At 37.3% G+C, this 27,691-nt stretch overlaps 1 long non-coding RNA gene and 1 pseudogene across 1 annotated transcript; both read right to left on the bottom strand.

Annotated features, from left to right (window-relative positions):
• Positions 1-11,452: 11,452 nt before the first annotated feature.
• Positions 11,453-14,193, bottom strand: LOC6493953 (annotated as a pseudogene).
• A 2,404-nt stretch (positions 14,194-16,597) lies between these two features.
• Positions 16,598-17,262, bottom strand: LOC116655315. Its single transcript, XR_004310444.1, has 2 exons — positions 16,883-17,262; positions 16,598-16,779 (listed from the first exon to the last, which is right to left on the bottom strand). It is a non-coding gene; the product is annotated as an uncharacterized LOC116655315 (long non-coding RNA).
• Positions 17,263-27,691: the final 10,429 nt, after the last annotated feature.

The raw sequence follows: 27,691 nt of genomic DNA, 5'->3' as shown, positions 1-27,691 counted from the left end.
AATGTGGCGATTTCAGCTTGACATTTTTAAAAAAATTCAATATATCGTCATTTAAAGGTAAGCGACGGTACATTTTGTCGAAGTTATCCACCTCAAAATATATTTTGACAAGTTGGTCCGAAACAGGCTCATCCTTTGCTTCTGGAACAGTCTGTACGACATCCAAAAATGCTGATAAAATTGGGTCAACAATTTCTTTAAATCCCTCGCTGTCCAAGAACATACAGCTGTGTTCATTGAAATAGCAGTGCCTACAACCTGCACGTTCAAGAATGGAAAATACTATTATAAACACAAATTTGACACAAAATTTATCTATAACAGCTTAATGTATTTATTTTTAAGTAAATCAAAATTTTTTCCAAGCTACATACTTAAATATTTAAAAAAATATGGCTAATAACAAAAAAATAAGTATACATTATGATGATCATTGAAATAGCAGTGTTAAATTAAAAATAAAACAAAATTCTCAATAGCTTATAAATAACTTAATTATATTAAAGAAAATATTTATTAGTTCCTAATATTTGGTTGTAAACCCCTTATTAGCTATTACAGCCTCACACCGACGTGGCATTGAGTCCACCAGATCCTGGCACCGTTTAAGGGGAATCTGGCCCCATGCCTCCTGCACAACTTTCCAAAGCTGCGGTTTAGAAGTCGGAGATTTCTTGGACACATACCGCTTGATGTCCCCCCATAAATTTTCTATGGGATTTAAGTCTGGAGATTGTGCTGGCCAAGGCATTACGTCAATCTTTTCTTTATTGAACCACTCCTTGGCCAATTTGCTGGTGTGCTTTGGATCATTATCCTGTTGGAATGTCCATTTTAATGGAATCTCTTCCTCAGCAAACGGCAGCATAACTTTTTTTAGTATATCTACGTATACTCGTTGATCCATGATTCCCTCTATCATGTGTATGGGACCTACGCCACTATAAGAAAAACATGCCCAAACCAAGATTTTTAGGCCCCCGTGCTTCACGGTTTTAAGCGTATGGTTTGGGTGGTATTCAGTGTTTGGGGATCGACGAACATACTCTCTAGAGCCTTTTCCTCCAAAAAGCACAAGTTTTGACTCGTCTGTCCACAGGATATTACGCCATTTCGATACTGGCCAGTTCAAGTGGCTTTTGGCAAACTCCAACCTTGCTTTTATATGTCTTTTACCAAGCAATGGAACCTTTCTAGGACTTCGTGCACTCAAATTTTGGTCTAAGAGTCGTCGGCGAATAGTCACATCACTGATCTCCAAGCTCAGGTCCGCTTTTATGTCCCTAGAGGATGCGAAAGGATTCGCTTTGCTGAAGCGCACTATACGGCGGTCCTCTATGATTGTTGTTTTGCGTTTCGCACCGCGTTTTTCTGGCTTGGAATCATGATTTATGGCATTCGAAACCATCTTGGCTGAACATTTTAAAATGTTTTGAATTTCCTTGTAAGTTTTACCCTCCTTTCGTAGCCAAACAATCTTTTCCCTTTCTTCCTTAGAGCAGTGAGGTCCCCTACCCACTAAAATTAAAATTTTTTCAAATTTGTAATGTATTGCCATAAAAATTACAATAATGAACTTAATTAAACTCACTTTTTACAAAATTACAAAATATTTTGTAACTTTTCTGGAAACAAAATCAAAAACTGCTATTTCAGTGAACAGCCAAAAAGTTGTGCACATGGCCAAAATTATCGATAAAACACAAAAATGGAGATAATCTGGCGGGATTTTTTTTCTTTTCTTATGTCTATATTCCATTCTACTAAAAGAAAGTTCAAGTCATCAACTATCAAAAGGGAATATGGCAAAAAAGAGCTTTATAGTGCTGCTCCTGTCGCACTGCTATTTCTATGAACACAGCTGTAAATGGCTTTCCATCTGTAGTGACAATTTTCACCAGTGAATTTATGATTGTGTCTTCACTAGTTTCAAATGAAATTTTTCTTTTCTTCACAACTTGAGTTTCGGTGACTTCTTCGCTGTCGCAGTCTTTGAATATTTCATTATGCTTCGATGTCAAATGGCGTTTTAAATTTGTAGAGTGAAATCCTGCTAATTTAACTTCGCACACTTTGCACACCGATTTGTTGTCCATTTTGTTAAAAATGAAAAATTGATGCACTTTTTTATTAATTTCTCGTCCCATTGTTAATAAATTTGATAAATCACTTTTCACACGAGAGAAATTAAAAAAGAAAATTGACAAGTTGAGCCCACTAAACTTCACATACACACATACAAGCACAAAAGACTTTTTGAATTGTCGAACGAAAGCAAAAAGTCCTACAATGAGCAGACTAAACGAAAACAGAATAAAGTGTGCTTTGACTGAGCGCGAGCAAAATTTTTATACGAGCAACTCAATCGGTTGCTCTCAGACTTTTTGCTCAAAGTCTCAGTGACAAACACTTATTTTGAGACCGCTCGAATCGGTTGACAGTTATTTGCAAGCTATGTTTGAAAGTAATGAGTGACAAGTATGGAACAAACTGTTGTACATAACTATGGTACATAAAAATCGATTATTTCCTAATATGTTCTACAATGGCCATGAGGAACAATCATACATGTATAATTTGCATCATTTTCGGGTAGAGCTTTTAAATTAGCAATTTATTTTAATTTTGCTTTACCATCTCTAAAGGAGGTAAAAATGTGTACAGATAAATATATATTTATTAATTAAATAAAAATCATATCTAACTTGAGTTATAAAAAAGGAAGATTTTCTTTTAGTGTTATTTCTTCGGTTCTCATTAATCGATTCTCTTATTAGATTCCAACAATAGTCTGCCAACATAGAAGAACTCTATTTTCACTGATATCTTTTTTCCATAGTCGCTATATCTTAATAGCTATATAATAATCTGAGATTATTGCGTTTTAAGTGTCAGTATGTTTTTGTCATCGGTGTCAACATTCGAAGGACATCATTAAAGAGGTAAACAAGAACGGAAAGCTAACTTCGGGCGGAGCCGAAATTGATATACCCTTGCAGTTGAGTCGCAGTCCGCTAGGTGGCGCCACGCATCTTATATTATTAGATATATAGCGGATCGTATATAGTTCACCGATCCTTATGAAATTTGGCATATCGAATTATTTTGCCCAAAAAGGAACCCCCATTGAAACTCCCATCCTTCTAACTTGAAAAACAACGAAGTTATAGCATTTCCGATCAATCAGTTATATGGCAACTACAGGATATAGTCGGCCGATCCTTATGACGGACAGACGGACATGCTTATATTGACTCAGGAGGTGATCCTGATCAAGAATATATATACTTTATAGGGTCGGAGATGTGTCCTTCACTGCGTTGCACACTTTTGACCAAAATTATAATACCTCTGCAATGGTATAAATATCCCGCGTAATTAGTATGCGTTTTGTGCATCGTTTTTAACTGCAATCGAAACGGTCACATTGGGTTGTTCATAGTGCGTCGTATTGGTTTATTTTTGTGAAATGGTAAGTTTACTGCTGTGTTCATTCAATGATTCTGTAACGGCGGCGATAGGTTGATTGTGGTGGCAACCCGGGGGGCGGTGAAGCAGCCTACGTGGCAGCCCTATTGTAGGACCCTATTTAGCATTTCATAGCGGATTCTGACGAACTGGCAACAAGCTTAAAGCGTAGGTTAGAAAACCGCGTGGTAGCAGCTTTCTTTGGCGTTTTAACCACTCAGTGAGAAAGATCAGCCGATTAGTGAAAGGCAACGAGAAATTTAAAAAGTGCTATAGCGAAGGTTTACCCGTTAAGGGATCATCGCGTTTGAGGAGCTGACGCAGGACCGGCATTAATCAAAAAGTCACAAGCGGCCGTTTGCCGGCGTACGCGGAGTTAAGTTGAGGCAGGTCGCGGATCGCAAAAGCGAGGTGAGTCATGAGGTGAGATCATGGTCGTGTGAGCCTGACGTAGATGTTTTCGATTCATTAGGTCAAGGGTCTTGGCGTACAAGTTAGATCCTGAGCGGCGCGCATTCTTAAAACATTGACATTGATTCTTAAAAAAAAGCGCAAAAAAGTCCCGAAAAACGTTTTTTTAACCATAAATTAAAATTTTGAGGGTGTTACAAATATTTCAAACATGGTTTTGTGATATACTCGACCCGATAAACAATTCCTACTATGTCACTTCAAAAGTTCATTCACGTTTGTTTTTTTTTTTAACACTGTGTTATTGATCCACGATTTAAGAAACAGGGATTCCTTGGCCAATCGAACGCGGAGGAAGCGGCCAAGGCTTTACAAGAAGAGCTGAACTCCATTTTGATTACAATCCCACGACCGCAGCCAGCACCACCAAGAGAGAAACCTACACGGTTCTCATTCCTTAAAACTAAAATTGAAGCAAAAGTACAATACTTTCGGGCTGATTCAGTCATTCTTTTATCCAAGATCTAGATTTATCCAAGGAAAAATCCGAGCTGCTGACATCCCGATTGAAGCAATAGAATTTACTCAAGACGGATGTAAGAGTATCCACATTTCGTTCAAGACAATCAAAAGTAGACGAATTTTTTACAAAAGACGAGAGTGGCCTAATATATTGCAATGACATTTTGAGCCTTTTTAAATTTTTCGGTTACGATCATGGAAGCGAGGAATGGAGGCTTTTTATAGATGCTTCCAAAAGCAGCTTAAAAGCGGTTCTGCTTCATAATGGTAATATGCTTCCATCAATTCCGTTAGCATATGGTCCACATTTCAAAGACACGTACAATATTGTTAAGTCGATACTGACACTGATCGACTATACAAAATTTAAATGGACTATCTGTGCAGATCTTAAGGTTGTTGCTATACTCATGGGTTTACAAGCTGAATACACCAAATATTGTTGCTTTCTTTGTGAATGGGATAGTCGCGCAAGACGGCAACATTATAATCAACGCGTTTGGCCTTCTAGAATCATCTATAATCCTGGGGAAAAAAACTAAAATACGATCCCATAGTTGATGTAACATCAATTATATTGCTAGCGCTTCATATAAGGTTGTCGCCTTTTTGTGACGACAAATACCGATCAAATCATGGAATACATCGAGTTAGACCGGCATTTGGCATTTCGTCGTGGTCGTGGACTAATATTTGCACTAAATCCGATCACTGTAACACTTTTTATAAAGCAAAGAGCAAAAAAGCGGAAGGGAGATATTTGACAACCTTATATTAGTACTTAAATAAAATGTCACGAGTTTTTAATGGAGTTATATAATGAAGCATTTAATTAAGAAATTTTCGATCAAGACAAAACATGGGTACAGCACTTTGTTGCAATACATGCAGGATTGCATTGAGTAATAATTAAATTGTTTTTTTGGTACCATCTAAGTTAACAAATAAAGGCAGTTAACAAATAACCAAGAGGATTGTTACTTTTGTCTTTAAAGGATTCTCGGGCACAAAAGTCCAAAAAATATATAAAATATGCCAATGTGAATTCACACCAATGTGAATTCCAATAAAAAGAAATTTCAGTGCAAGGCCCCCAAAATTAAGTATGAATCCGATAGCGCAACCGAGACTCGGCGTGCAGAGGAAGAAGATATTAAATTAATGAAATATTTAATTGTTTCGGAACTCATAGATCACCCTCAACGATTTAATAAGAGATCTGCATGTGTCCAAGAAAAATCCAAACTGCTGACATCCCGATTGAAGCAATGGAATTACTGATATCGGAAGTAAAAGTATCCATATTTCGTTCAAGACAAAAGAAGAAAAATTTATTACAAAAAACGATATTGGCCTCATATATTGCAATGACATTTTGACCCTTTTTAAATTTTTTCTGCGGAGTGGAGGCTTTTTATATATGCTTCCAAAAGCTGCTTAAAAGCGGTTCTGCTTCTTAATGGTAATATCCTTTCATCATTGCGTTAGCATATGGTTCTCAATTCAAAGAATCATACTATATTGTTGGGACTATCTGTGTAGATCTGAAGGTTGTTGCTATACTCATGAGTTTACAAGGTGAATACACCAAATATATTTGCTTTCTTTGTGAGTGGGATAGTCGCGCATATCATTACATTTAACGCATTTGGCCTTCTATTTGGCCATCATTTGGCCGCATTTGGCCATCTATAATCCTGGGGAAAAAAACTAAAATACGATCCCATAGTTGATGTAACATCAATTATATTGCTAGCGCTTCATATTAAATTGAGCATAGTAAAAAATTAAATTAAATTAAAAATTACAAAAATTTCCCATCCTAAGCCAAAATAAAGGTATACATTTTTATTGGTCCCGAAACGAAAAAAACTTCAAGATTATTATTTTTCTAAAGTTTTAAATAAAAGAGAAATGCTAGCCTGGAACTGCATGAACAATGGTATAATAAATTTTTTAGGAAATGAAAAATCCAAAAATTATGCGGATACAGTGCAGCAAATGCTTCTCGCATTTAAGGAAACTGGTGTAATTATGTCCCTAAAGATAAATATTTATTATTTCAGCGTTTATTCTTGTCTGTCTGACTCCCTGCTGTAACGCATGCGCTTTTGGGAGCTTTGGTAGAGCTTCTGCGCTCAAATTCTTAGTTATCCTTTGGATTGTTGGGATTCAGTGTGACCGGCCGCTGCGCTAATTTTGGAGTTAAAATGAACCCATTAATAATGTCCGTCAAATTACCGTCGCCTAGTTAGCGTCGAAGTGGAACGGTGGAATCGGAACACAGCAACGAATTTTTTTATTTTCAATTATTTTACTGTTTAGCCACTAAATTGATTGAAATAAAGTTTAGAATTGTTAAGAATTGAAGAATTTATAGTTTTTTTCTTACTTTGGGCAAGATCAACAACCTTAAAATACCATTAAAATACATTTGAAAAATTGGCCCCACACTGTTTTGAGTCCTAGCTTAGAAATAAGAGAAGGCCCCAAAAAGCCCGATATTGCAGCTAATAGGTAAAAATATTGAGGATAATACCTGAAAGTTTCATAAAAATCGCTCCCTACGTTTTGGAGAAAATCGGATAAAAGTGGGCCAATCTCGTTAACCAAAAATTGTTTTTAATATTGTGAAGCTCTAAGAGGTTGAGGTGATGTATCACCTTTTCTAGTATATCTGGAGCAAAAATCATTCAAATCGCTCCCTACAATTTTGAGAAAATCGATTTATAGTTCCCCATTGATTTTAATTGATAAGTGAGGCGCCAACTCGTGAACCGGAACCAGTCCACGAACAAGTTCCTTCCACAAGTCCCAAATCTACAGACCGCCTTTGTTAGGCATGAATATGATTATTGAGTCCTTTACAGAGGATGCCCCATTATGCACGGTATACCGTTGCAAAGCAAATTTTTCATATAATTTAATAAGACTATTTGCATTAAAATCGCTCCCTACGATTTGACGCAATTTATCTTTAAAAATTTCTGAATTTTCTTTACCAATACTGGACCGTGTTCCCAACACAAATCGCGCCAATGTTAAATTTGAATGGACCCACATACTTTCTTTATGGAGGATGCCCCATTTTGCACGGTATACCATTGTAAAGCTAATTTTTTTCTGAATCGAATGAGATTATTTCTATCAAAATCGCTCCCTATGATTCGATGTAATCATCTCCTGAAAATTTCTGAACCTATTTGACCAATACGGGCCCCATAACCGTATCACATGTTTTGACGCTGCCCAACATGGCGGTAGCCATGATCGAATTTAAATTTCCCCATTATCTCCCCTTATAGAGAATGCCCCATTTTGCACGGTATATCACGAGAAAGCTAATTTTTTGCCAAATCGATACCGGCAATTCCATTTAAATCGCTCCCTACGATTCGATGGAATTAAGTCTTGAAATTTGCACATGCTTAACAATGTTGAAAAAGCTCAACAGCCACATGTGTTGGCCTATTTCTAACACTGATTGGGCGCCATTCCCCATTTTCTTTTTACAGTTGGGAAGATGCTGATCTAAATTAAAAACTGCGTAAATATTAATAATACATTATTTAGTATTATACGTTCGTATAATGCAATCATTCGTTATATTTTTCAAAACGTTGCATTGTACGAGTATGTGCCACGCCGTGGTCGCCGGGCCCCAGGACTGGCACGAGGACGGGCCCCGGGAGCGCCAGGAGAACGGGCCATGGGAGCGCCGCCAGGCCAGCTCCGACGTCGGCCACGGCGGGCACGGAACCCTGCACCGCCAGAAGGAACAGCAGCAGGACCAGCAGGCGCTGAACCAGCCGCATCTGAACCAGCAGCAGCTGAACTCGCAGCAGAAGATAGTGCCGAACTTGCCGGTGCAGAAAACGCCTGATTGGCCGATCAATAAAATATATGTTACCAAGAAAATAAATTAAAAATAAAAAGATTGAAATTGGACTCGAAATTGTTTAATTCGGCCGCTATCAAAAGACTGATAGTGTTACAAAAGATGTATTTCCAACGAGTTTTTTTATTTTTCTTAGCCATGGAATTTTGTCTAAGCCTTGGAAAAAGTAATAAATCATTACAATTCGACTGGTAGTATTTTGACGGTCTGACCGTCCACCACCGAACTGATTGTCCACCACTATTAACAAACCACGAGCATAAGGCTGTTATTAAGTCTATTCAGCGTAATCCAAGGATGACGGCTTACCAGAAACATCTTCAAATTAAGAACATTTTCCAAAATAGTTTTTGACTGTACTGTCCGCCGTGTCATTAAAAAGGCTGACTACCATTGTAGAGTCGCCCGCAAAAAACCCATTATTTTTAGTCAATGGCCAAAAACGACTAGCGTTTGGCAATAAGTATATTTTCAATCCCCCGGATTTTTGGAACAAAGTTATATTTTCCGACGAAAGTAAATGGTTGCATCATTGTTACGATTTTTGCATTTTTTTTTCTACAAAAAAATAAATTGCGAGTATCAAAAAAAGGCACATCGGCTCCGGAAAACCAAAACCTGCTCTTTCCCAAAACCAGCTTGGAAAGTGAACATAATACTTTTTTGTACCGAAAAATACAAAAAAATTAGGAATTACTTCGGCGCGGTGAATCATCGGTAAAACAATTTTGCAATTTTATACCCTTGTAGAACGTATTCTAATTTTGGTCAGAAGTGTGCAACGCAGTGAAGAATACATCTTCTGTGTATTCTTGGTCAGGATTACCTTGGGATAGGATCAGGATTACCTGGGATATAAGCATGACAGTCTGTCTATTTTCACGGGAACTAGTCTCTCAGTTTTAAAAATATTAACTCCACACATTCTTCTTTCCTTTGCTCGCAGTATTCATACAACCCTAGTCAAAATTATTTTTACAACACACAACTATTTCCACATCCCAACTTCTTTTAGTTGTTATTCTTGTTGTTGTTGAACAATTTCCCTAAAATAAATTTTATCGCGTAACTTGATCTAAGCTGAAGCGACACAAAAAGAAATTGGAAAGATAGAGATTCATAGGACAAAGCTAAAAGCAAAAAGCTTATCAGTTGTCAGAAGTATTTGCACACGTTTTCGGTGCGTCAAAATTATTTTTACAAAACTAAGTGCCATTTATTTAAGCTTAATATCTAATTATAACAAAAGATTTTCTTAATTTTATCAAAATACATTATTAATATTTAGTTACACCACCTTTGGCATCAATGACAGCTTGTAGTCTTTTAGGTATTGACCTTACCAAATTGACCTTACCAAGAATAACAACTAAAAGAAGTTGGGATGTGCAAATAATTGTGTGTTGTGAAAATAATTTTGACTATGGTTGTATATGTAAATAGGAATGACCTGATGGATTATATACCCAACAATCGGAAATGCCATAACTTTATGTCCGTCAAATTAGCATCGCCTAGTTAGCGTCGAAGTGGAACGGTGGAATCGGAACACAGCAACGAATTTTTTTATTTTCAATTATTTTACTGTTTAGCCACTAAATTGATTGAAATAAAGTTTAGAATTGTAAAGAATTGAATAATATATAGTTTTTTCTTACTTTGGGCGGGATCAACAACCTAAAAATACCATTAAAATACATTTGAAAAATTGCCCCCACACTGTTTTGGGTCCTAGCTCAGAAATAAGAGGAGGCCCCAAAAAGCCCGATATTGCAGCTAATAGGTCAAAATATTGAGGGTAATTCCTAAAAGTTTCATAAAAATCGCTCCCTACGTTTTGGAGAAAATCGGATAAAAGTGGGCCAATCTCGTTGACGGCCCATACAAAAATGACCACCAAAAATTGTTTTTAATATTCTGAAGCTCTAAGAGGAGGCCCCCATATGCACGGTAGTTGAGTCGATGTATCACCTTTTCTAGTATATCTGGAGCAAAAATCATTCAAATCGCTCCCTACAATTTTGAGAAAATCGATTTATAGTTCCCCATTGATTTTAATTGATAAGGGAGGCGCCAACTCGTGAACCGGAACCAGTCCACGAACAAGTTCGTTCCACTAGTTCCAAATCTACAGACCGCCTTTGTTGGGCATGAATATGCTTATTGAGTCCTTTACAGAGGATGCCCCATTATGCACGGTATGCCGTTGCAAAGCAAATTTTTCATATAATTTAATAAGACTATTTGCATTAAAATCGCTCCCTACGATTTGACGCAATTTATCTTTAAAAATTTCTGAATTTTCTTTACCAATACTGGACCTTGTTCCAAACACAAATCGCGCCAATGTTAAATTTGAATGGCCCCACATGCTTTCTTTATGGAGGATGCCCCATTTTGCACGGTATACCATTGTAAAGCTAATTTTTTTCTGAATCGAATGAGATTATTTCTATCAGAATCGCTCCCTACGATTCGATGGAATCAAGTCTTGAAATTTTCTGAACCCAATTGACCAATACTGGCCCCATAACCGCTTCACATGTTTCGATGCTGGCCAACATGGCGGCAGCCATGATCGAATTTGAATTTCCCCATTATCTCCCCTTATAGAGGATGCCCCATTTTGCACGGTATATCACGAGAAAGCTAATTTTTTGCTTAATAGAATACCGGTAGTTTCATTCAAATCGCTCCCTACGATTCGCTGGAATCAAGTCTTGAAATTTTCTGAACCCAATTGACCAATACTGGCCCCATAACCGCTTCACATGTTTTGATGCTGGCCAACATGGCGGCAGCCATGATCGAATTTGAATTTCCCCATTATCTCCCCTTATAGAGGATGCCCCATTTTGCACGGTATATCACGAGAAAGCTAATTTTTTGCTTAATCGAATACCGGTAGTTTCATTCAAATCGCTCCCTACGATTCGATGGAATTAAGTTGGGCCCGGAACCCTGCATCGCCAGAAGGAACAGCAGCAGGACAAGCAGAAGCAGGACCAGCAGCAGTTGAACTCGCAGCAGAGGATGGTGCCGAACTTGTCGGTGCAGAAAACGCCTGATTGGCCGATCAATAAAATATATGTTACCAAGAAAATAAATTAAAAATAAAATGAAATAAAAATAAAAAAAAAAATTCAAATGAATAATTTACATTTTATTTTTATGTGTTATTTTTTAGGTGTTATTTTATTATTCTTGTTTCTTCAGCCATCCAGAATAGCCAGCAGCCTGTTGGGATTGGAGAGGAATGCGGGCGTGTCGACAGTCACATAGATATGCAGAGCCGGCATAATGTCGATGAAGTAGTCGATGCCGTCCTTCTTGAATACCTGGTAGATCAGTTCCAGCATCTGCCACGTCTCGGGCGAGATGGACTTGGCCGTCAAAATTTAAAATATAGACCTTCATTGAGAGAGAATCCCAACCCACCAGTAATGTTGTGCTGGAAAATGTGAGGAGGACGTCGGGATGCTTCTCCATCACACTGAGCAGAGTCTCGATGGTGTTGAGCAGACTCATGGCGGTGATGGCCTTCTCGTCGGATCCCTCCTCGGGCTCCAGCACCTGGCTGAAGGTGGTTGCCAAGTGCTGGCAAATCTCGGTGGCCACCGGCAACAGTTGCTCCGTTAAGGTGCACACGATCTTTTGCATCACGTTAGTCAGATCTTCGTTCTCGGTTTCACGGTTAACCAATAATGGTGAGCAACTCCTTGGTGATGTTCTTAATCTGACCCTCAACGGATTGGGTCGCCTCGTCCTGGGATGAGAGGAACATCTGCAGGCCAATGACCGCCTCCACTTTAAAGGGCAGTTCCTTGTCCGTTAGCAGAGCGTTCGTGGTCAGCCGCATGACCTCGGCCAGGTCCTGGGGATTCTTTATCTGCACTTCGCAGAAATAGTGCATAACCCAACATGCACGCGCTCGCATATTGCCGGCGGGATTCTGGAACTCCGGGAAAACGTATGTGGTTAGCATAGATACCACTTGGTCCCGGTATTGAGCCTTCTTCAGCAGGACATCCGCTAATGTTCCAATCATGTGCGGAGCACCATCCTTTTGCTTGTAGTCCGCATTCGGCGACTTGATGACCTGCATAATTGTGCTCATGGCCTTGCGTTTCTTGCACATGGAATGCAGCATGAATTGGGCAGCCATAACTGGCGTGGCATAGTCCTCAAATATATCTGAAAATAAGGGAATTAAGTAGGTTCTTTTGTTTCAAAAGATTCCTATTATTTACCAAACTTCAGGCGGATATACTCGTCCCTTCTCCCGCAGGTCCTGATCGGAGTCGGTGAATGACATGATGGGGAATATCGCATCCTGAATAACTGCCACTATGTGCGGCTTGATTAGCTTCCAGGTATAGGCGTGGCTTACACTAAAAAGTGTAATAACATAAATAATATAATTATTAGGGATTAGGGATAAAGTGGCAGGTACTTACGCATTCTTCAGATAGTTGAGCACATTCGTGAGGACACGCGGCGAGATACGATTCCAGTACTGGTCGAGGATCTTCAAAAACAACCCCAGGACACCTTAGCTGAACGTTGGCGACCACTCAGCGTATTTTAGGTAATTTTCACTAACTACGTTGCTGAGACTTCCATACCTAAAAAAGAAAAACCAAAAAATTAATGTTTTCAGCAAACAATTTGTGATTCTTTGGAAACTTACCATTCGAACATGCGAACAATGAAGTGGAGAGCCCACTTCTTGGTCTTCCAGTAGGCGAATTTGGTGTGCTCATCATCGTCCAAATGGGAGCTATCGGACACATCCCAATCCCATTGGGGGTGAGGCAGGCTGTACTGCGTAAGGGCGAAGTAGATCTTAAGGATGTGCTTCTGGAGCAGCACCGACTGCTCGGTCAGGAGGCGCACCATCAGCGCACCAACATCGGCAGCAAGAGCTTCATGGCCTCGTTCATGGGCGTTCGCTCCTCGATCCGCTTGTACTCGTAGGTCTTCACCGGCTGGTACATGTTCATCAGGGCGCCACTCCAGCCGTTGACATCATGATTCTGCAGATAGATAGCTGATGTTGTCCACCACCTGGGGTCATAGTCCCGGGAGTCCCTCTTGATGATGTGATTCACGCAGACAAGAGTTTAATTCTAAAATGAAAGTCACATTAGATGAAGTCGAAGTGAAATCTACTAATCTTACCTGACCAAGCCGACCACACGGCAATGTTGTGGAAGGGCGTAATATTGGGCCTCATTCTCCTCCGCTCCGTCGGGACTGGCTCCTTTCGAGATGGCCGTAGCACTGACCTTTAGCCGTAGTCCCGTGGCACAGATTTCCAAAGAGTCCAAGCTGAGTTTCTATAAGATAACTATGATTATGATATGAATTATTTCAAAATTCCATGTGTAGTACCCACCTTATTGGCCCACTCCGACAGATACAGCTGACGCAGTGGCCCCTGCAAACTCGTCACTTGCAGGCTCGTCACTTTGTCTGTAGTGATGCGGTAGTGATCCCAGGCAGGTGACATCGAAGCTATAAATGGCGTCCTTGGCCACGGCCGTGAAGAGTTGCTCGATCTGGGCCTGCACAATGTTGCTGATCCGCAAGCCACGTCCCCTTGAGCGCCCACTGTAGTGGGACGAAGAATAGTTCGAATCACTGCTACCAATGTGGGATTACGAGTTGCCGGAGCGCTAAGAGCCAGAGAATTCAGCCCAACTGGAGGGTGATCCTATGCGCATCAGCTTCTTTTGCCTGCCACATATAATAAATATTTTAAAATCATTTAAAAGTGAATACAAAACACCTTACCTAAAATCAGCAGCTGCTGATATGCGAGATCCGAGGATCAGCGACTCAATGTTGGCGTTATACTCCACGATCTCGTTATGCAAGATAACCCGCTCCATCTATGTATGCCTGGAACTCTGTGATCTTTGTGATAGAACGTAAAGCAAAATAATAATGGAACTCTGTGATCTTCTGTTTCAGCAGCAGGGCTAGATGGTAGAAGGTAAAGCTGGAAAAATAGTAGAGAAATAAGAATCAACAGTTCTGAGAACACCTACATATGTATAACGAATAGAGAAATTTGTACATGCTTGAAATATACATATGTACATGCTTGGGGAATGGCGCCCATTCAGTGTTGAAAATAGGCCAACACATGTGGCTGTTGAGCTTTTACAACATTGTGCTGTTAAGCACCTGTTAAGCATGTACAAATTTGAATAATTAATTCCATCGAATCGTAGGGAGCGATTTGAATGAAACTACCGGTATTCGATTAAGCAAAAAATTAGCTTTCTCGTGATATACCGTGCAAAATGGGGCATCCTCTATAAGGGGAGATAATGGGGAAATTCAAATTCGATCATGGCTGCCGCCATGTTGGCCAGCATCAAAACATGTGAAGCGGTTATGGGGCCAGTATTGGTCAATTGGGTTCAGAAAATTTCAAGACTTGATTCCAGCGAATCGTAGGGAGCGATTTGAATGAAACTACCGGTATTCTATTAAGCAAAAAATTAGCTTTCTCGTGATATACCGTGCAAAATGGGGCATCCTCTATAAGGGGAGATAATGGGGAAATTCAAATTCGATCATGGCTGCCGCCATGTTGGCCAGCATCGAAACATGTGAAGCGGTTATGGGGCCAGTATTGGTCAATTGGGTTCAGAAAATTTCAAGACTTGATTCCATCGAATCGTAGGGAGCGATTCTGATAGAAATAATCTCATTCGATTCAGAAAAAAATTAGCTTTACAATGGTATACCGTGCAAAATGGGGCATCCTCCATAAAGAAAGCATGTGGGGCCATTCAAATTTAACATTGGCGCGATTTGTGTTTGGAACAAGGTCCAGTATTGGTAAAGAAAATTCAGAAATTTTTAAAGATAAATTGCGTCAAATCGTAGGGAGCGATTTTAATGCAAATAGTCTTATTAAATTATATGAAAAATTAGCTTTGCAGCGGCATACCGTGCATAATGGGGCATCCTCTGTAAAGGACTCAAAAAGCATATTCATGCCCAACAAAGGCGGTCTGTAGATTTGGAACTAGTGGAACGAACTTGTTCGTGGACTGGTTCCGGTTCACGAGTTGGCGCCTCCCTTATCAATTAAAATCAATGGGGAACTATAAATCGATTTTCTCAAAATTGTAGGGAGCGATTTGAATGATTTTTGCTCCAGATATACTAGAAAAGGTGATACATCGACTCAACTACCGTGCATATGGGGGCCTCCTCTTAGAGCTTCAGAATATTAAAAACAATTTTTGGTGGTCATTTTTGTATGGGCCGTCAACGAGATTGGCCCACTTTTATCCGATTTTCTCCAAAACGTAGGGAGCGATTTTTATGAAACTTTTAGGAATTACCCTCAATATTTTGACCTATTAGCTGCAATATCGGGCTTTTTGGGGCCTCCTCTTATTTCTGAGCTAGGACCCAAAACAGTGTGGGGGCAATTTTTCAAATGTATTTTAATGGTATTTTTAGGTTGTTGATCCCGCCCAAAGTAAGAAAAAACTATAAATTATTCAATTCTTTACAATTCTAAACTTTATTTCAATCAATTTAGTGGCTAAACAGTAAAATAATTGAAAATAAAAAAATTCGTTGCTGTGTTCCGATTCCACCGTTCCACTTCGACGCTAACTAGGCGATGCTAATTTGACGGACATATAACTTTTCTGTTTTCATTAGAGCTGAAAAAACATCGATGGTGGTACCATCGATAGTTTTGATATTTTGCGGGGTAAACATCGATACTATCGCCCATATCTAAACATTTAAAATAATTCAAAATGAAAATTTGCATTTTCAATATTTTTAGAAAAATTTTCTGAAAGAATGCCCCTATTATACTGATTTACATCAGCATACACCAGTATTCATGTAAAACCAGTATAATAGGAGCATTCCTTCAGAAATTTTTTTCTAAAAATATTGAAAATGCAAATTTTCATATTGAATTATTTACACTTAAAAACACAATTAGTTTCATTTGATTAAACTTAAGAAAGAGCTTTTTAATTAACATGATAATTTTAACATTATTCCTTTGTAAGGAACCAGTTTTTGTAAATAAAGAACAGTTTATTAACAATCTTTGGTTTTAGCGATGCCTGTCGATCTGATATTGTAAGGCCCGCCTTAGAAAACATCCGTTCTGATTCCGTCGAAGTGGCCAGAAAGCAGAGACCCTGTTTAGCGCTTATAGCTAGTTGAGGCATCTATTGTTAATTTTTCTGCAGTTAGAAACAAAATATTTAAAAATAATAATTCTTATAGCATTTATTTACTCACCTCCCAATATTCCAATGGGTCATGAATTTCGTCTATGTTCATCTTTTCGAAGTACTGCCTAAGCTGTATAATGGACTCGACTTTATTTGACCTTTTTCTCAGCTCGATATTTTGTTTAACGAAATTAAAAAGCGAAGATTTTGCTTTGGGGGGTGGTTCCGGAGTTATAGTGGGTTCCTTGGCTTGAGGGAGAGACGATACGAGACGAGATCGTTTTCGTTACCGTTATCGCATTTTTCATGTAGACTTTGGACAAGTCCATTTAAAATGGGCATTAGGACTCACTTTTGAACTCGAAGACAATTGTTTGATTTCTTCATCAAACGGAGCCAAAACGTCTTGAAACATCATTTGCTGCCAACGGCTCCGGCGCCTTGGATAAGCTAAGCAGAACTGGAGAAATGAACTCTTTGGTTAAGAGTATGCGCTCGACCATTTTGAATGCGCTGTTCCAGCATGCGCATAGCTCCTGAATTAGGCTGTATTAGAGGTGGGCATGGGCCCGTGTTTTCGTCGTGGCACGCGTGGCCACTATTTGACAACTATTTGAGTAATGAATACAGTGCAGATACACCTACATATATTAACATTTTGGGAAAATGAACATAATTTAAAACTGTTGCGAATGTTGGCAAAACAAATTCTTAACATTTCCAGTTAGCTCTGCTACAAGTGAGCGCGTTTTTTCATGTTCAACGATCGTCGTACTAGACTTACAAGCTCTAACTTAGATAAAATATTGTTTTTAAATAAAAATATGTAAAATATTAATAAGATTTTCCTACATATACATAAAAAATACAATATGTATTAAGATACTTTAATTTGATTAAAAAATATATATACCTATGCCTATAAAAATAAATAATGTAAATATTATATTTCGTGTTGTGTATATATATATATATAAAACTTCGCTGTCGTGTCGTGTTGGGCCGTGTCGAAAAATTCAGCCCATGCCTCTAGGCTGTATGGTTTGCCGACACCTTGAGTCAGCTTAAACTTTTCATAAGCGATTATGCTGCATTTGAAAAATGTCACAATGCGCTTGCGTTTGGCCAAAACATTTTGAATTTCTTTTATAGAAAGGCAGTCTTTTACAACCAAGTTAAGGCAATGAGATCAGGACCCAGATCAGGACGGCCGAGAACTTTGACTGAGCGCGAACGCAGCCAAGTGAACCGCAAAGTGAAGGTGATCCAAAAAAAACCCGCAGATTGCCGCAGAGGTCAAGAAGGAGTTTGGGAAGGAAGTCCACCCCATGACTGTGTGAAGGGCCCTGCACGAAGCCAATTACCACAGTCGTGCCGCTGGAAGGAAGCCATTGAACTCGGAGGTCAATCAAAAGAAGCTCTTTGCCTATGCCAAGAACTTCTTAAACAAGCCAGTTGAATTTTGGGACCATGTATTGTTTTCTGATGAAAGCAAATTTAATAGTTTTCAATCAGATGGCCGTCAGTAGGTGTGGAGAAAGCCAAGCACTGCATTGGAAAATAAGAATTTAGCGCCAACTGTGAAACACGGCGGCGGAGGAGTCATGGTGTGGGAATGCATGTCATCTGCTGGTGTTAGAGAGTACGTATTTATTGAGGGGATAATGGACAAGGCGTATTATCTTAATATTTTAAAGGATAATTTAAAAGAAAGTGCCTCGAACCTCAATATGCCAAAATCGTTCACTTTCATGCATGATAATGATTCCAAACATTCGGCCACAGATGTGCGGCGCTCAGAGTCTGAGCCACAATCGATCGTTTTTTGTCACTATCGATGGTGCTGGCAATTTTCACATTTCGCGAAAGTTGCAAGAATTCGCGTAAGAAAAAGCCAACAAGTTAAATATTGTATTTCTATTAATAAAACTGCATTCTAGGCTAGCTTAAATTGAAGTTTGGTGGTGGCTCTAAACATGGAGAAATATTTAGTAAACCTCAAAAGATAAGGTAATTATATTTATTCTTTATAAGCAATGTACATTGTGTAATAGTTATTTATTTATGAATACTTAGATGAAAGCACATCAGAAATGAACAGGACAGGTAATCATGAGCTACAGTGGGGAGCAAAAGTGATCCCAGGTTCAGTATATGCATGTTCAACCTCTCATAAAATGAAGCAAACTATTTTTTCTGGATTACTTATTCAATTTTTAAGAAATAGACTTAAATACTACAATAATACAAGAAAAATTGTAAGAGATAGAAAAAAAAGAACAAAAAAAAGGCATGTACTCAGTTTTGCACATTTCATAACACTGTGCGACAACATTTAACAAAATCTTTAAGTTACTATGCCACCTTTGAAGTGATAAGATTTCTATTTTTATGATAAATTTTTATGATAAAAAACGCGCTTTTTTATAAATATTCCGTTAGACTTTTTTAACAATGCTTAAAAATTTTTTTAGCTCAGCTCTATACAAAAAAGTGACTATGGAGCTTGTTACGCGAGGATACCTCTAAAAAAACCAAAAAAAAACAGGAAACAAATTCCATTTTAGAAAAATAATAGTTTATTATAATATATGTATAGTATATATATATATATAATATAATATATATATATTATATATGTACAAAAAAATATTATTTTTTTTTTACTTTCAATAAACTATTTTAATAAACATTTTTTTTTCGCACAGTGTAATTTGCGAAAATTAGTCAGTCTGTGGTGGTCAAGGTGAAAAAAAGACAAAATGTTGGTTACGAAAATGTGTTGAATGGTCGCCCCCGTCTTCTAACGGACTCTGACGCTCGATTTATAATGTCCAACATGAGGAAGGATAAGCTTTGAACACCAACAAATTCTTTTACAGAGTTAAATAAAACCGCAAGTCGATGGACAGCTAGAAGAGCAATGGCTAGAATTGGATATGTCGCCTCTGTTAAAAAAAATAAAGCAGCTCTATCCGAGAAAAATGTTAAGGCTCGGTTACGATTTGCAAAGACACACAAAAACTGGACTATAGAAGACTGGAAACGTGTTATCTGGTCGGAAGAATTCAAGTTTAACCGTTTCCAGTCGGATGGTAAGCAGTATTAATGACATAGGCCCGGTGACAAGCTTCAGATACATCATGTAAAGCAAACCGTAAAGCATGGAGGAAATGTAATGTAACGTTGGGCCGTTGCACAAAATTGATGGAATAATGCGAACTATTTAAACATTTTAAAGACCCATCTTCACAATTTTGTCGATTAGTGTGCCTATCCTGAAGGGAAAATCACTTTCCAACAGGATGGGGATCCTAAGCACACTGCAAAAATTGTTAAAGAATGGTTGGCAAAACAAAATTTTAAAGTCATGGAGTGGCCAGCTCAAAGTTCCGACCTCAATCCAATTGAAAACTTATGGTCAATTGTGAAGCGACGGCTCAGGCAATATCAAGCAACTTTGACGATCTCTGGAGACGCGTGGAGATTGAATGGAACCAAATTCCGAAAAAAATATTATTCCGAATTATAGAGAATCTAGTTAAGAGTATGCCGAAGCGCATAAAAAATGAAATAGATAATAAGGGTCTTTGGACCAAATATTAATTTAATATTTCCTAAGATTTTTTCATAAAAGGAGCAAAACTGAGTACATGCCTTCTGGTTTTGTTTTTTTTTTTCTATCTCTTTCATTTTTTCATGTATTATTGTAGTATTTAAGTCTATTTCTTACAAATTGAATAAGTAATCGGGAAAAAAGTTTGTCTCATTTGGTTCATTGGTTTACGTTTTATGAGCGGTTGAACATGCATATTCTGAACATGGAATGACTTTGTCTCCCCACTGTACATAGCTACAGACATGCGTCCGTTTACAGTTGTAGAAGACACTGGATTCCGCGAAATACTGTAGGCTTTTGATCCGCGCTATAAATTACCATGTCGTAGGACGTTGCAAAGTGTGCTAATGGCAGAACAATTTGAAGACAAAAAAATTAATTGATGAAGATACTGCAGAAAATAGACTTTTGCGCTATTACAACCGATCTTTGAAAATCTCAGGCTAAAGAAGCATTCATTCGATAAGTGGAAAATATCGTCTTAAATTGTTGCTATAGTAACGGATAATGCGAGCTCAACCATTTACTGTGGACGAATTGGACATCCTATTGGATCTTCTAGAGTTACTTTCCCCATTTGAAAGTGCTATGAGGCAAGTATCGTCAAATACATCAGTGACGATATCATTATGTATACCAATAGCCAATGGTCTTTTTCACACTTTGGAATCCCTAAAATCTACAGGTCTGTCAGCCTGCGCGTATTTAGTAAAAAACTCCATAACGAGGCTGTTAAAATATGAAGAGCGTTCGTTGCCACGAATTGCTACGTTAATAGACCATCGATTTAAAAAAAAAGAGGAGGAGGATTCCGAACTCCATGCTGTAAAGCCACCACCACCTCAAAACCGCCAAGCCCTATTCCAATTTATGCAAAAAAATATTCAAGAACTGCCAAAAACAAAAAAGGCAGATGCAATTGTCAACCTACGGCAATATTTTCATTGAAAACATTCTGACATTCATTGAGAATTAAGCACAAAATATATGATATGAAATATACGTTCGAAATTTCTTATAATTTAAATTTTCATAAAGAGCCGCCAAAAAAACGATACTATCGAATTTTCGCTATGAAAAAATTGATCATATCGAATGGCACGACCATCGATAGTTTCCCAGCTGAAGCTCAGAGAGGTAAATATTCGATACCTCGATAGTGCCATCAATAGTTTCCCTGCTCTAATGTGCGCATGTGGCTCGAGCACCTGTAGGAGGAATTGGAAAGAAAGATTAGGAAACATGAAATTTCATCAAAAAATGATTTAAAAAAGGCTTTGCAGGAGGAATGGGTGAACATATTAAATTAAATAATATTATATTAAAAATATTAAATTAAATGTTAGATGTAATAAATAGTATAATTATATTAAGTGTGCCAAGACTTTTTTTCAGACGAAATATGTTCCATATGATTTAAAATTTTAGTAGCTTTAATAATATACACTTCTGGTCTTAGACGCACTCACTTTTATTTTAAGTAAAATGCTATATTTATGATGAAAAACGTTTTAATTTAGATGGCCCCGATGGGTTTCAATATTATTATCACGATTTGCGAAAAGATGAGATATATTTAAATCGCCACCACAGCCGAGAAGGTGAAGTAATGGTGTGGGTGCCATCACGTTTTATGGAACAATTGAGTTGATTTTTATCGATCAGAAGATGAACGGCGATCGCTTCAAAACATTGTTGGAGTCCGTATTTCCAAAATTAAATACTCTCTTTGGACCAATTCCTTGGATTTTTCAACAAGACGTTCATAACGTTCGAGTAGTAAAGTCGTTTATTTCGAGTCAAAACGTTAATATCATGACCTGGCCACCATATTCTCCAGATCTTAACGTAATTGAAACTGTTTGAAGCTGGCTAACGCGGAGGGTATACAAAGGAGGAAAGCAATACGAAAATAAGGAAACATTAACTGCAGCTATTAAACGTGCTTGGAGCGAGATTTCGTTGAAATACATAGATTCCCTGTATTATTCCATGAAGGACCGGATATATGAAGTTATTACTAACAAAGGAGGCAGAGGGTATTATAATTTTGGTCAAAAGTGTGCAACGCAGTGAAGGAGACATCTTCGACCCTATACAGTATATATATTCTTGATCAGGATCACCTCCTGAGTCGATACAAGCATGTCCGTCTGTCGGTTTCTACGCAAATTGGTCTCTCAGTTTTAGAGCTATCGAGTTGAAACTTTGCACACATCCTTCTTTTTCTTGCAGGTAGTACATAAGTCTGAACGACCGGGATCGGTCGACTATATCCTATAGCTGCCATATAACTGATTAATTGGAAATGCCATAGCTTTGGTGTTTTTTAAGTTAGAAAGATGGGACATGTTATATTTGACCAAAATATCTTATGTACCAAATTTCATAGGGATCAGCCGACTATATACTATAGCTGTCATAGAACGATCGGAATGTCATAACTCTGGAGTTTTTTAAGTTAGAAAGATGGGACTTGGTAAAGATTCCATTTTGGGCAAAATAATCTTATTTGGTAAATTTCATAGTGATCGGCCACCTATATCCAATAGCCGCCATATAACTGAACGATCGGAAATGGCACAACTGCAAGGGTATATCAACTTCGGCTCCGCCAGAAGTTGGCCTTTCTTTCTTGTTTTTTTAAATTAATAAATCAAATATTAACACCAACTAAAAATGTAAATTAAAAATAAGTTACTTTTTTTTAAAAAAAAATATTATGTCTAAGTGCGTCTATTCTATTGACCAAGAAAAATGTGCCTTATTTTAAGTACCTTGAAGAAAATGTTTGAAAACATAACTTTACATATTTAAAGTTATTTAAAGAAAACATATTTTTATAATATTTTGAATATTATAATTGAAGTATTATTTAATAACCAAGGTTTTCGCATATTAACTTTTTTCAATAATCATTGAAAAAAAATATAAATCAAATTTGTGTGGAAAGCTGAGTGCGTCTAACCCAGCAGTGTAACAGAAAATGAAAAACTTTTTGAAAAAAAAACCTTTTATTTAACTAAACCAAAAAAAAATGGATTCACTAAGTTGATAGACAAGCCTGAAAATACCATTTTAAGTCGAAAGTTCTAAGTGTGCCATCACTTTAGTGCGGGACTGTAAGTGAATTTTTATCTCCTAATATCTTTTGCATCCTCTTACTTTTCCCTCGTTGTCCATTTTTAAGTAACCACCGAAGCCACAATTTGGATATTTCTATCGAAAAAAAGATAAAATTATTAAATATTAAATTTTCCGTATACAAAATGTGCTTAACTTCTTATTATTTTGCAATCCAACTGAAGAAATTTATTTCAAAACTATCGTGATAGTCTGAAAAATATCGAAGACGGGTACCGACGGCCAACCATCGATACTATCGATAGTTTCATTGATTTTTTGCAGCTCTAGTTTTCATACCCGGTACTCTAAGAGTAAAAGGGTATTTTGTATTTGTTTGAATTTATTTAACAAGGAGAAGGAATTATCTCCGACACCATAAAGTATATATTCTTGATCAGCATCAACAGCAGAGTCGATATAGTCATGTCCGTATGAAGGCGTGAATCTCAGAGACTGTAAAAGGTAAAGTATGTTATCTCTGTGGACGGTAGTCCACGAGGTGATGCATATATGGTGTGCGATATTGACACTATCGATGTTTTCCAGGATTTTTTTCGCAAACTATCGATACTATCGCAATATTATCGAATTATATAAAAATAAAAACTTTAATTTTGTTTTTAAAATAAATTTTTTTAAAGAAAATAATTTCCTTCATTAGTAGCAAACCAGCCGCTAAATTCCTGCGTTAAAAATATTGTTGAAATTTTCGAGATCAAACACCAGTCAGTAATCCACTAATTTTTTCTGAAATGGATGAAAAAGAGGCCAAAAGTTTAAAAGCTGTTTTAAAACGACATTGCACCGACGACCGCAGTTTGTGACAATTGGAAAAAAACTTTTCATCTGAGGCAGAAGGATATGCAATGCAGCTATTTTAAAAGAAAAGAATCAGACCTGCAGAGTGGATGACATCAATATAAATCATTTAGGTGCAATTGTACGATTGCTGGAAGTTTTTGAGAATGTTTCCAAATTTAAAAAAGCTAAAGAAAACTTAAATTCCAATTCAATAGCCAAATTTTATCAAGAGATACTCCAAGTTTGACATAATACCATAACATAGCTTTGTTCCTTTTTCCCCCAACTAATTGAATTCTCACAAACTGAGAGAGAGACCATAATTAAAGATTGCAAAATTATTATAAGTCAATTTCTTCAAGACAATTCTGACCTCAAAAATAATGAATCCCAGTTAGTAGACGACGAATTTGCTTATTATTTCGATGTCCCCTAAATTGAGACAATACAGGACAAGGTGGAACAAGAAATTTCTTGATATTCTAATATTAATGTTGCATACACTACTGATTTTATTGCTTTAGCTTGGTGGCATTTAAATAAGCAATTTTTTCCGCTATTGCACAAAACAAGCTGCAAAATATTTTGCATCCCAGCGAGCAGCGCGGCTTCGGAGCGGACCTTTTCGAACGCAAGAAATTTAATAACAAAGAAGCGTTGTCAAATAGCCACTAACTCAGAAAATATCAACAAAATAATTTTTTTACACTCCAATTTAAATTACTTGTAAGTTATAGTTAATTTAAAAATAAATAAAATAAAAAACCATAAATATAAAGCTTTTCGGACTCGAAGAAAATTCACTGCATTTAATTTGTTTTTATTTCCTTTTATTTACATTTGCAGTTCGAATCATTCGAATGAATCGTCTCTGTTTTCAATGTTGCCAATTCATTCAATTCGTTTCCTTCTACCAGCTATTTGTGCAAATGAGTAAGCGTAAGAGAGCCAACCCTCTCACGCCATGTTGGCTTTGCTCTCAACTCAACTCATTTTGAGCATTGTGCATTAGGGATGTCGGAAATATATCAAAATATCAATATATCGATATATTTTCTCTTAAGAAAAATATTATTATCGGGATATTTTTTGGGCAAAAATAGTCGATAATAATATTTTTGAGTTGGTATTTCCGATATTTAATGTTTGGCCACTCTTAAGCCAGAAAGTGAAAAGAAAAGTGGTGAAAAATGAGTTCGGCAAGAGTTATATACTAGGGATGTGAAAAATATATCAAAATATCAATATATTGATATTTTTTGAGTAAAAATAAATATTTATATCGTGATATTTTATTCTACTGATATATAGAATATCGATATTTTTTAAAGATATATTTTTGATATTTCTTATTGGTCACACCAAGCTGAAAACGAACGAGGACAAGATTGTTTCTAGGCCTTCCATTTACATCGTGGGAGAGCGATCCCCTGGCTTTTTGGATTGCACAATCGGAAACCTTGCCAGGGCTTTCCAAATTAGCAATGGGCTATCTAATTACGCCAGGTAGTTCTGTGCCGGCTGGAGAGGCGGAGAGGCTCTGTCATCAAATGCGTTGTGTGTGACACGAGAAGCCGTATGACAGATCTTCACGTACCACAACGAGTATTCTTAATATCTTTGAAAAATGAATTTTGGTGTTAAAATGTAATTGAAAATATATATATTGATTGATTCTTAAAAATAACTTTGTCTATCTAAATACTAGGCATAAGAAATGTACAGAAATATTCAGTGACTGCACTAAATAAGTAAAATGAAATATTACAATTATAATTGGTTTGTTTTTCATTGTTTAATTTAATAAAAAACAAGAAAGGAAAGCTAACTTCGGGCGGAGCCGAAGTTTATATACCCTTGCAGTTGAGTCGCAGTCCGCTAGGTGGCGCCACACATCTTATATTATTAGATATATAGCGGATCGTATATAGTTGGCCGATCCTTATGAAACTTGGAAAATCAAATTATTTTGCCAAAAGAGGAATCCATTGAAACTCCCATCCTTCTAACTTGAAAAACAACGAAGTTATAGCATTTCCGATCAATCAGTTATATGGCAGCTATAGGATATAGTTGGCCGATCCTTATGAAATTCGACAAATCAGATTGTTTTTCCCAAAATAGAATCTCTACCAAATCCCATCTTTCTAACTTAAAAAACCCCAAAGTTATGCCAATTTCGATCGTTCTATGACAGCTATAGGATATAGTCGGCCGATCCTTACGAAATTTTGTACATAAGATGTTTTGGTCAAATATAACATGTGTAGAAACTCCCAACCCTCTAACTTAAAAAACACCAAAGTTATGGCATTTCCGATCAATCAGTTATATGGCAGCTATAGGATATAGTCGACCGATCCCGGCCGTTCCGACTTATATACTGCCTGCAAAGGAAAGAAGGGTGTGTGCAAAGTTTCAACTCGATAGCTTTAAAACTGAGAGACTAGTTTGCGTAGAAACAGACAGACGGACAGACGGACCGACGGACAGACGGACAGACGGACAGACGGACATGCTCATATCGACTCAGGAGGTGATCCTGATCAAGAATATATATACTTTATAGGGTCGGAGATGTCTCCTTCACTGCGTTGCACACTTTTGACCAAAATTATAATACCCTCTGCAAGGGTATAACAAGAAAGAAAGTTATCTTCGGCCATGCCAATATTCATCAATTAAAATAAACCTAATTATAACACTTTTGATCATAAAAACAACGAAACTCTGATTTCTATATTATTATTTTCAATCAATTTTCCGCTTTTTCCTGTGGAAGCTATATGATATAGTGGTCCGTTTGGGCCCGTTCCGACATATATTATATACTACCAGCAATAGAAAGAAGACTTTTGGTAAAGTTTTATGCAGATAGCTTTCATAATGAGAGACTAGTTTGCGCAGGACGGACAGACCCATAACGAGGCTGTTAAAATATGAAGAGCGTTCGTTGCCACGAATTGCTACGTTAATAGACCATCGATTTAAAAAAAAAGAGGAGGAGGATTCCGAACTCCATGCTGTAAAGCCACCACCACCTCAAAACCGCCAAGCCCTATTCCAATTTATGCAAAAAAATATTCAAGAACTGCCAAAAACAAAAAAGGCAGATGCAATTGTCAACCTACGGCAATATTTTCATTGAAAACATTCTGACATTCATTGAGAATTAAGCACAAAATATATGATATGAAATATACGTTCGAAATTTCTTATAATTTAAATTTTCATAAAGAGCCGCCAAAAAAACGATACTATCGAATTTTCGCTATGAAAAAATTGATCATATCGAATGGCACGACCATCGATAGTTTCCCAGCTGAAGCTCAGAGAGGTAAATATTCGATACCTCGATAGTGCCATCAATAGTTTCCCTGCTCTAATGTGCGCATGTGGCTCGAGCACCTGTAGGAGGAATTGGAAAGAAAGATTAGGAAACATGAAATTTCATCAAAAAATGATTTAAAAAAGGCTTTGCAGGAGGAATGGGTGAACATATTAAATTAAATAATATTATATTAAAAATATTAAATTAAATGTTAGATGTAATAAATAGTATAATTATATTAAGTGTGCCAAGACTTTTTTTCAGACGAAATATGTTCCATATGA

The sequence above is a fragment of the Drosophila ananassae genome, chromosome XR (assembly GCF_017639315.1).
Source record: "Drosophila ananassae strain 14024-0371.13 chromosome XR, ASM1763931v2, whole genome shotgun sequence".
Taxonomy (NCBI): Eukaryota; Metazoa; Arthropoda; class Insecta; order Diptera; family Drosophilidae; genus Drosophila; species Drosophila ananassae.
Note: the sequence above shows the minus strand (reverse complement) of the source record. Positions and strands in the feature narration are given on the sequence as shown.